Raw genomic sequence first — 10,524 nt, forward strand, 5'->3', positions numbered from 1 at the left:
AAACTGCAATGTTTGCGAAACGTCGGCGCAATGCTGAAACCAAACGCGGCATCCATCCGGAAGCCAATAATGTCAATTGGGCGTAAGTTTTGCATTTTTCAAGGGATGTATATGATCATACAAATCACAAGAACTACACTGGGAGAAAAATAGCAGAGTTCTAACAAGTCTCACTTGTACCGAAAAAATCGTTTGTTGAAAATTATACAAAAAGAATTTTTTGGTGCCAAACATGGGAAGCTGGAGATTGATAATTTTCATTGCAGACATAAATTTAGTTTTTTCAAAAAAAATTTATTCTCTGAGCAAGCAAGAATAGTATGTTTCGATACGAGTGTAAGACGGAATTTTCACGAGTGTGAAGTTGTGAACGAAAAGTGAACAAAAAGACTTTTTGTTAACTTTTCGTTTACAAGCAAACGGAAAGATATTGTTATCCTGAAAAGGTACCGTCTGGTATGAATGATCTGCCTCTTGAACCAAATATTTCGTTATTGTTGAAAGCAGAGTAATTAGTCATGTTTTAGACTTTCAAATCCGAACCAAACAATTATTTTTTTTGTAATTTTCAAATACCGATTTTGTTGGCCCAAACATGACTTATTGAAGAACTTTCTCATTTTTCTCTCAGTGTATGAGCAGATCCATGCCAAATCAGCAGGATGAAAAAGTCGGTAATGGAGATTTTTGCACCAATTTTTTTCTGAAAAGACAAAAAAAAATAAAATAAAAGATAAAAATTCAGATAAAAATTTGAAAAAAGAAAAATTGAAAAATATTAATAATTGAGGGAGTTATAATTTGTTGAAAATGGCTCCGGTACGTTTGGTCCAAAATCTTTTGGTCCAATCTCTTTTCGTCCAACGTCAGTTCGTCCAATGAAGTTTTTGGTCCAATTTTATTTCGTCCAATCATTCTTTAGTCCAATATTTTCTTTGTTCAATGTAATTTTGGTCCAAAAAAATGTGGATTATTTTGGGAAATGGGAAATTATGTAGGGATTTTTTTTCAACATTTCAAGTAATTGAAACAATTTTCATGGTAGACATTTGGAACATTTAAAGTTTTGAAAACACTCTTTTTTAACAATGACATTTCTGGCATACAATTTTAAGGGAAAAAAAAGGAACAAAAACGAAAAATGCAGCATTTGGAACATTTAAACTTTTGAAAACACACTCTTTTTTAACAATGGATTTACCTGTGTTTATATTTACCTGTGTTTATGGTATGTTTATACCGTTTAATCTGGGTCGAATTCGACGTATTACTCATTGGACGAAATGATTTTTTAACCTAGTGATTTTTGGACGAAATATCATTGGACGAAATATCATTGGACGAATTGTTTTTGGACCAAATGACGCCTATCCGTTGAAAATGGCTAGTTTTTGTAGAATTTTTTTTTCAAATTAGCCTCAATATTTTTGTGGGGTATCAAGCTATCAAATCGCTTTTTAGCACACTCAAAGAACATGAAAAACTCTGTAAAATGAGACATTGTTGCGAGAAAACGTTTTGTTTTCAATCGTTAATTACGAAAAAAGCTAATTTTAAAAAAATCTGACATTATCATACAAAATTGTCAATAAAATGGAAAGAATTTTGGCGCTAATTAGAGCTTGTCTTTCGATGGGCATTTATTTTTTCAGTGGGCCAAGTATTGAAAATGGCCGAAAATCGCTGTTATTCATGCAATTATTCTCCTCCTAAATGAGTGAATATTCGTATGTCATACCACAAGAGCTTCAAAATTATTAGTTATTTCCCGATATGTTCATTGCAAACAAACGACAAAGTTAAGTTTCTCTGGAAAAATCATTCGTGCTTGGCACTCATGATTTTTATGCCAGGGAAACTTGAGGGAGATAGCTGATTAATTGTGAACCTCGAGTGGTATACGGAAGATTTTTCCATCCACATTTTCAACCAAGAGAATTGCACTGTGAGACATAATCCATCTCACTCGATCAGGACATCTTTTGGAAATTTTGGGGCCAATTCGGAAAACAATTTTTTTGGGCAAAAACTAGCAATTTTCAAAAAAACAACTCTCTCCATTATCCATATTTTTCAAATGTTTTTTTTTAAATTTCTGTCTAATCGTCATCTCTCCAGAAAAAAATTAAGCCGAAAATCTCCAGCATCGCCTTTTTTGGTCTGCTTATTAATTGACGTGGATCTGCTCCTATATAAATACTACTTTCAAAAATATGCAACCACCGACATTTTTATTTATAGTAGATTATTTCGCATAAAAACCAGTGGAGTTCTGCAGTGGTAGAGCTATGATGGTGGTCGAATTAATTGAGATTCTTGTAATTATAATTAACGAAGTTGAAAAAAGCAGACCGAGTACTCTCATTTCTTGGGAAACCTTATACGAAGACTGAGAAAACTTCAGGGTCGTTCAGTGTCCACATCAGGCATGTCGAATATGCGGTCACAAGCAGATTCTTCCCTCATTCGATTCATGTATCTCCCCATTTAATTCATAAATCTTTCATTTATCTCTCGAAAAAATACTCTGCGAAAAGAAGATTCTCACAGATTACGAATAAAAAAAAATAAACGTGAACAATAATTTCTCCGAATACAGTTGCAACACAGACATTCCCTTATTTTGACCGGTTCGTTACATACGCCAATATAAGATTCTTTATGTTGGCGCTGGTGCATTAGTTTGGTGCCCTTAAAAATGTCAAAAATAATTTATGCTCAAACGTTTGGATGGAAATCTTTTTGACGTTGCGACTTTAAACTCACCTTCATCTCTGTTCTTACATGTACGTATACCACTCGGTTACCATACACGTAAGGGCCGAAAGTTTTAGTACACCATGCAGACATCGTATACGAAAACTTACCGAGCCAGTCCATGGTCATTACCTTGGCCTCTCTCGTCTTCTATCTTTTTATTTTTCCTTTTCTTTCATTCTGTATATTTTTTTTCCTCTGCCTTCATTTTTTTCTCCACTCCTGCCTGTGCATTTTTTTTTCTCCCCATTCCCCTCTCGTCTCTGGCGCGTTGTGCACTCTTCCTCGCATAAATCTTAGCCGTCCACCCTTTTCTCCCTTGTACATTCATTCGTTTTAGCCCCTCTCTTCTTCAGCAATGCATACACCCAGAGCCCAAGCGCCAAGAGTCAAGACAGCAGCAAACGCTTCGTTGAAAATCCGCTTGGGACACAAACACCAGTGAGCAAGTTTGCTTCCCGTTGAAGAAAAACACCCTTGTGAAAATTAACCAGCATTTGCATTGTAATACACTGAGGGATAATCACTATGGTTGCGAATGGGTGTTGCCCAATCCCTTAACTTTAATGGCCTTAGCCTCCCAAAAGAATATTGTGGCATGCCGCGAGAAACAACCCATGCGTACACTTGTTATTTTTTTTCACTTCTCCAACTTCACGTTTTAAACACCAAAAGCCTCCCCCTCTTTATTCACCATCGCTTTCAGGATATCTCGGACAAAACGCGCGGCCAGTGTATGCCCCGTTGTATAACACCGTGTGTTTGTGATGCCTTTACTGCGTTGGTCAGTCGTAATTTTTCTCCTTTGTATTCTGGGCTCCAGGCCGCACTCGTTTGCAGCTCTCAGTGTAGTCTTGAGTTTAGATTTATTTTTGTGAACCGTGTAATTGTTCTGGTGAATCTAAAAGTCCTGTCGTTATTTTTTGGTTAAAATTTTTGGGAGTGGTCGTTTCTCGTTTATTTTCAACATGATTTATCTAATCGTTTCCATTCATGCCCAAAATGGAGTGACATAGCTAAGTAGATGGACACTTTAGATCTGGTGTTTTAGAATTTTGTATTTTATTGAGTTGGCATGTCAAGAATTGTTTTTGTTTAAAATCGTCAATTTGCAGTGAAAAAAAAGGTTTTAGTTTTAAAAACAAAGTTACTAATTTTAAGAAATTTATAGCGTTAGCAGGCATTGAGAATGAGAGAATAGTTATCCAATTTCTCAAGAAAAATTGAGGGAAAAAGTTTATCATTGATTGAGTTTCTCACAATTCATCATTAATTTTTATGATACATTCATATGCACAGAAAACATTATGCGGACTTTCCGCAATCTTATGCGGATTTAACGTATAGCTAAGCGGATTTTACGCAATCATGAAAGTTGCTCTCTTATGCATAGATCACGCGCTATTAGTGCGTAAATCACGCATAGTAATGTGGATTTTCCGTTTACCCGAGTAGAAATTTCGTCGGGAATGACCAATGTGCATTGGGAACCTATGAGTTTGTTGCAAGTTACTGACTCACAGGTTGTACCTGACTTGAACCTGTAGGTTCCAAATGCAATAATACTAGTGCGAATGATCATTGTGGGTGATAGATGAGTTTACCACCGATCACTAACTTATGTAGCTCAACCCCTTTCTAACTTATTTGTCCCTTATAAGGTATTAAAGACATTTAATTGTCCAAGTACGGTCAGGCATAACTGATCCCATCAGAAAACATATCAGTAACCTGAATAAGGGTCAAAATCAAGGGTCAGAAATAAGGATCAGAAATAAACGTCAGAAATAAGGGTTACGAGAGTCAGGAATAAGGATGAGGAATTAGGGTCAGAAAAAAGGGCCATAATTAAGGTTTGGGCAAAATCATATGTCAATCATCAGAGAATCTGAATCTTCGCCCTATCTAAAATATCTAAATTTTATGTTCCCAAGCATCACAGGATAGCGGACTTGGACTTGGACTTCAGCACAACAGACGATCACCAAAGTTAAGTAACATCGAGTAAGGTTCGGAATTGGATGGGTGACTACTCACCGATAATGTGATTTTTCTTTTTCTCCGTGTATAAATAGATTCTGATCATTGGGTGAAATAAATGAGTTATTCATCTCTGGCAAATTGTTGTGAGTCACGTGAGTTTTTGATGGGTTACAACCTACTTGTAACTTGTGAAGTAACTGCGTGACGTTTTCATGAGTTCCTTGTAGGTCGAAACCTATGTGGAACCGGTGACCATGTCGGTTGCATCTCATCGGTAACCGATCATTTACCGACGAGATTTCTACTCGGGTATATAGCTATGCATGCAATGCATAATTTTTGTGGGTATTAAATACACATCTACGTGCACTTTCCGCGTACGGATCTGCGTAAATCCAACACTTTTATTTCATCTATTCTACCTCATCAGGAGATAATCTTGTAATTATTCAACAGACGACATTGGTTGACTCGTTGAAATAATTTTGATAATTATTGAATTATCTCGTTAACTTTCTTGAGTCAATTACATTTTCAATTCTCTGTATTTTCATGGAACAATTGAATTAAATTTGAAGTTTCCATCGATTTTTCCGGAAAATTGGAAATTTTCAGTGTCAAAATTCATCGAAAAACTCCGTGAAACTGTCACTTCAAAAAAATATCCGAGAAGTAAACCGGAAATTTAAATAACAAATCATGGAGATTGTGAAAGCCGATCTTACGCACACTTTATGCGGATTTTACGCATAACTGTTGAGACTTTACACATAAGGTTATGTTCATGGACCTTATGCGTAAAAACCGTATGGCGATTGAGGAAAGTCAGCATAGTGTTTTCTGTGTGTATATAAGAGTCTCATAAAATTCAATGGATCTTATTTCTTCTTTTCCATATTCAATAAGGATGAATTTTTCGTAATTTGAATGAAGAAACAAATACTTTTCACAAATAAATAAGGTGGAAGTTTAGTGCGTCTAGGACCGTGCGCACCTGGTAGTCCAAGATCATTGAAATAAGAGAAAATGATCCTTAATTTAAGTACAAGTATGCTATAGTTTAGTAAAAATTCCTGTAAATTTTATTTTTTTTATTTTTCACGGAATTAACTATCAAGTTGTTTATCAGTAACCCATTAATTCTTTGAAATTTATAATTCTTCTGAATCAATTGGGAAATACATGAGTTTTTATTAGCACTAATCGCAAATTACCAAAATATTCGAAGGGATTTTCAATGACCTCTACTAACTATCGGCGATAGAAATAATCTAATAAAATGCAATTGGAGAATACTTCACTAACCGGAAATTTGATTTCTCAGATTTCAGATTATTGAATAATAAATATGCACAATATCGAATTACTGGAATGGGCAAGTAATTTCATATTGTAGTTCTCCAAATTACATGGGTACACGGAGAGAAATTTTTGATGAAAATTATCCTACCGTTTTATAAAAGTGTATCATGAGTCATCGTTTCCTAATTTCTATCCCGAAATTTAGTAAAAATTAATATATGATGATCAAATTTTATTCTACGCTAGAGAAATTTTATCCTGCCACATAATAAACTTTACCCTTCCAGTCCAATAATTTTTATGTAGATAAAAACCAAAATTCTAGAACGGTTGGTAAATTTTAAGGTACCGGTATAGTAATTTTTACTCTACTGGAACGGTAATTTTTATTTTCATCAGGGTAAAATTTCTCTAACGTAGAATAAAATTTTATCATCATATATTAATTTTTACTAAATTTCGGGATAGAAATGAGGAAGCGATGACTCATGATACACTTTTATAGAATGGTAGGATAATTTTTGATCGAAAATTTCTCTCCGTGTAATTAGGAATCTGACTTCGACGAATTTCCGATTAGCTAGATAATTCATTCGTTATTTCCCAATTACTTAATTGACGGGATGATTTACTTTAATATTTCCAAATTCCCTTCTGTAATTTGGAATTGGAATAATCACACAGAGAAAAAAAATGTAAAGTCAAGATTTTTTTTTCTACATTCTAGAATCTGCAGTTTAGAACTTGCATCCGGCTAAAATCTAGAAAAAAAAACAATTTCAGAAAATAAATAAATGAAATTACTCACCCAAAAAATTATGGTTTCAAGGCAAAAATATTGTGGAATCTATCGAATTAGGGGATTAAATTCCCTTCTTTAGCCCATTTTCAAAATGAAAGACATTTTGGAAATTTTGGAAAAATGGAAAAAAATTGTCCTAAAAGGTTGGGCTCAGACGATTCAGTATCATCTGAAACGTGCAGATTCATTATCCCCTAAAGAAACTTTTTTTTTCTACTTTTTGACCCAATTTCAAATTTCCAAATTCCCTTTAAAAATAAAAAAAAATTGTCCTCAGAAGTTGGGCTCAGATGATTCAGAATAATCTGAAACGTGCAGATTCATTATCCGCTAAAGTGGACAATTCGCGTGAGTTGTGCCAAAAGGTCATATAAACATTTTTTTTGGTTTTCCCCAAAATTTGTGCCAAAAGGTCGTATACACACTTTCCCAGGGGATATGAAATCTCCACGTTTCAGGTGTTTCTCAGTCATCTGAGCCTATCTTTTCAGAACCAAATTTTTTATTTTTCTACAAGGAATTTGAAAAATTCTGAAAATTCAGGCCAAAAGGTCAGATAAACACTTTCCCAGAAAATATGAAATCTCCACGTTTTGGATGATTCTGAGTCATCTGAGCCTAATTTTGTCAGACAATTTTTTTTATTTTTTTAAGCATAATTTTTTTTCACTGAAAATGGCCAAAAGGTCGTATAAACTCTTTCCCAGGGAATATGAAATCTCTACGTTTTTGATGATTCTGAATCATCTGAGTTCAATTTTGCCAGATAATGTTTTTCTTTTTTTTTATGGGGAATTTTTCAATTTAATGAAAATACGGATAATAAAAGTCGTATAAATACTTTTCTAGGGAATAATAAATTTCCACGTGTCAAATATGTCTGGGTCATTTGAACCTAATTTTTCGGAACATAGTTTTTGGTCTGCTTAAAAATAATTATGGGACTTTTTAAAAATTCGAACCCAGGGATCGTATACATACTTTTCCAGTAAAATTTTCTTTTTTTAATTTCTTCACAAAAAAAGTTTTCGATGGAAAACAAAATATTTTTAATTAATGAAAAAAATAAAAAAAAGGAAAAACAAGNAAAAAATGTCTTACCATTTCTTCTGACAGCCAGAATTTCAACAAAAAGACGACAAAAAGTCGAAAATCAAAGAAATTGACTATTCAGATGATAATGGGGAGAGTTTTTCAAAGCTCTTTTGATAGTAGAAAAAACCATCGGAAAAGTCTCTACAAAATTACAATTTTCAAGGAACGAAACCGGCGCAATTTTTGGCGAAATCACTCACAATACAATTTTGTGTTAATCATTCATTCTAGATTAACTCAAAAAATGGTCTCAAAAAATTCAGAATCATCTAGAATAGAATAGAAGAAGTGCGGCTGGTCACTTAAAGCGCCCAGAGTCACCTAAATCATACGATCTTTTGTAACTTCCGCCTTAGTTTCGGTCAGTCACACAGCCCCAGCCCTGTGTTTCTCACTAGGCTAATAAGGCTGGTGACAGCCGCTTGTTGTAAGTCCTCTGGTTTCAGGAAAGCCTGGCCCCAGATTTTATAGCGACGGAGTGCTAATAGGGGGCATTCACATAAAATGTGGATGACGCCCTCCTTATCGCCTCCGCACAGTCTGCAGTCTTCTTGTTCTGCAAGTTTCATCTTGAACAGATGAGCTCTGAGAGCTGTATGACCCGTAAGGAGCCCTACTGCTACCCTCAGATCCCCTCTGTGCAACTCCAGAAGCTTTCTGGTCCTAACTCTTAGTTGCCCTCTCATAAGCAGTTTCGCTTGTCTGCAGGTCGCAACTTTCTNCATAATTTTTTTTCACTGAAAATGGCCAAAAGGTCGTATAAACTCTTTCCCAGGGAATATGAAATCTCTACGTTTTTGATGATTCTGAATCATCTGAGTTCAATTTTGCCAGATAATGTTTTTCTTTTTTTTTATGGGGAATTTTTCAATTTAATGAAAATACGGATAATAAAAGTCGTATAAATACTTTTCTAGGGAATAATAAATTTCCACGTGTCAAATATGTCTGGGTCATTTGAACCTAATTTTTCGGAACATAGTTTTTGGTCTGCTTAAAAATAATTATGGGACTTTTTAAAAATTCGAACCCAGGGATCGTATACATACTTTTCCAGTAAAATTTTCTTTTTTTAATTTCTTCACAAAAAAAGTTTTCGATGGAAAACAAAATATTTTTAATTAATGAAAAAAATAAAAAAAAGGAAAAACAAGGCAGGGTAAATATATAGTATCACTCCCCCCCCTCCGATTTCGTTCAAATTTACAGGGATGGTAGTATTCCCCGAGATTAGATAATCCCTGAAATATTAGGTGTCGGAAACAATTAGGAGGGAAGTTATGGAACAATGAATGTCACTTACCTTCCCGCTCTCTGCGCTACCCGGGGCCAACGACGTGGACGTGGCGGTTTCTGGCCCCTCAGACAACACATGTTGATACATTTAGAGACAACGGATAAACACAGAGATGGTATGAATGTATAATATACAATGGCGCAACAACGGTCCCTCTCAATTTACCACCGCCGCCCTTCATACGGCTAATTTTATATAAAATCAATAATAGGATAAATTTAATAAATTATTAATATTATCAAAGGTACATACCATCTCTGTGTTTATCCGTTGTCTCTAAATGTATCAACATGTGTTGTCTGAGGGGCCAGAAACCGCCACGTCCACGTCGTTGGCCCCGGGTAGCGCAGAGAGCGGGAAGGTAAGTGACATTCATTGTTCCATAACTTCCCTCCTAATTGTTTCCGACACCTAATATTTCAGGGATTATCTAATCTCGGGGAATACTACCATCCCTGTAAATTTGAACGAAATCGGAGGGGGGGGAGTGATACTATATATTTACCCAAGGCAGAAATAATGTTTAGATAGAATAGAGTGGAATCCCACCTTGATTTTTGGATACTTTCCGAAACAAAAAGTTAGTTGCACAAAAAAAAATGAAAAATCTGCAATCCAGATGGGGAAAGGTGATACAACCCGGAATTTTTAACTCTTTTCGGAATTTCAGGACATTTCTGGTGCTGTGAACTTTAAACCATGCTTAATCGAAAGAACGGAAAATTTTCGCCAATAATACATATTGAAGACTCAAAAAATGTCTTACCATTTCTTCTGACAGCCAGAATTTCAACAAAAAGACGACAAAAAGTCGAAAATCAAAGAAATTGACTATTCAGATGATAATGGGGAGAGTTTTTCAAAGCTCTTTTGATAGTAGAAAAAACCATCGGAAAAGTCTCTACAAAATTACAATTTTCAAGGAACGAAACCGGCGCAATTTTTGGCGAAATCACTCACAATACAATTTTGTGTTAATCATTCATTCTAGATTAACTCAAAAAATGGTCTCAAAAAATTCAGAATCATCTAGAATAGAATAGAAGAAGTGCGGCTGGTCACTTAAAGCGCCCAGAGTCACCTAAATCATACGATCTTTTGTAACTTCCGCCTTAGTTTCGGTCAGTCACACAGCCCCAGCCCTGTGTTTCTCACTAGGCTAATAAGGCTGGTGACAGCCGCTTGTTGTAAGTCCTCTGGTTTCAGGAAAGCCTGGCCCCAGATTTTATAGCGACGGAGTGCTAATAGGGGGCATTCACATAAAATGTGGATGACGCCCTCCTTATCG

This window comes from Diachasma alloeum, unplaced genomic scaffold (assembly GCF_001412515.2).
Source record: "Diachasma alloeum isolate Michigan unplaced genomic scaffold, Dall2.0 Dall_scaffold_00187, whole genome shotgun sequence".
Classification (NCBI taxonomy): Eukaryota; Metazoa; Arthropoda; class Insecta; order Hymenoptera; family Braconidae; genus Diachasma; species Diachasma alloeum.